Here is an 899-nt window from a genome sequence, read left to right on the forward strand (position 1 = left end):
CTGGTTTATTCAACAACAACAAAAAGAACATTTGGTTCATAAAAGATGTAGAGAAATATTATTATACAACATACGGACTATATGTTGACTGTGATTGAAACATACGATCAAAAAATTTGCAATTAGGGAACTGTCAACACTGACTGGATATTTGATGATATTAAGGAATCAACGTTAATTACTTGGGTGGACAATAGTATTGTGAGCATCTTGTCCTTCAGAAGTACATAATGAAGTATTCAGATGAAATGAGAAGATTTGGTTCAAAATAACTTTGAAGAGAGTATAGTTGAAACAAGATTGCCCAGGTATCGATAATTACAATTGTACATGATTTGTATGAATAAGTAACGATATATCAGGTTCACTGTGCTATTTTCTCCATATATGTTTGAAATTTTCAATAATAAAAAAGTTTTAGAAAAGCTCAAGGCTCCTATAAAATAGCATCTTTCTCCTTCTTTGAAATGTGGGGACAAGTAATACTTACTGATCCTGTAAAATAGAACATATGCAATCTGGGGCTTATTTGCAAATTTGACCTTTTTTTTTTTTTTTTTTTGAGGAAGACTAGCCCTGAACTAACATCTGCTGCCAATCCTCCTCTTTTTTGCTGAGGAAGACTGACCCTGAGCTATCATCCATGCCCATCTTCCTCTACTTTATACGTGGGACACCTGCCACAGCATGGCTTGCCAAGCGGTGCTATGTCCACACCCGGGATCTGAACCAGTGAACCCCGGGCCACCAAAGCAGAACATGTGCACTTAACTGCTGCACCACTGGGCCAGCCCTGCAAATTTAATTCTTCAGCTGTTACACACAAGCCATTTCCACAAGGGAGTCTTGCCATGTCTGCATTGTCTTCCTACATAACTTTAAACTGACACTAATTTTTA

Source organism: Equus quagga, chromosome 8, assembly GCF_021613505.1.
Source record: "Equus quagga isolate Etosha38 chromosome 8, UCLA_HA_Equagga_1.0, whole genome shotgun sequence".
Taxonomy (NCBI): Eukaryota; Metazoa; Chordata; class Mammalia; order Perissodactyla; family Equidae; genus Equus; species Equus quagga.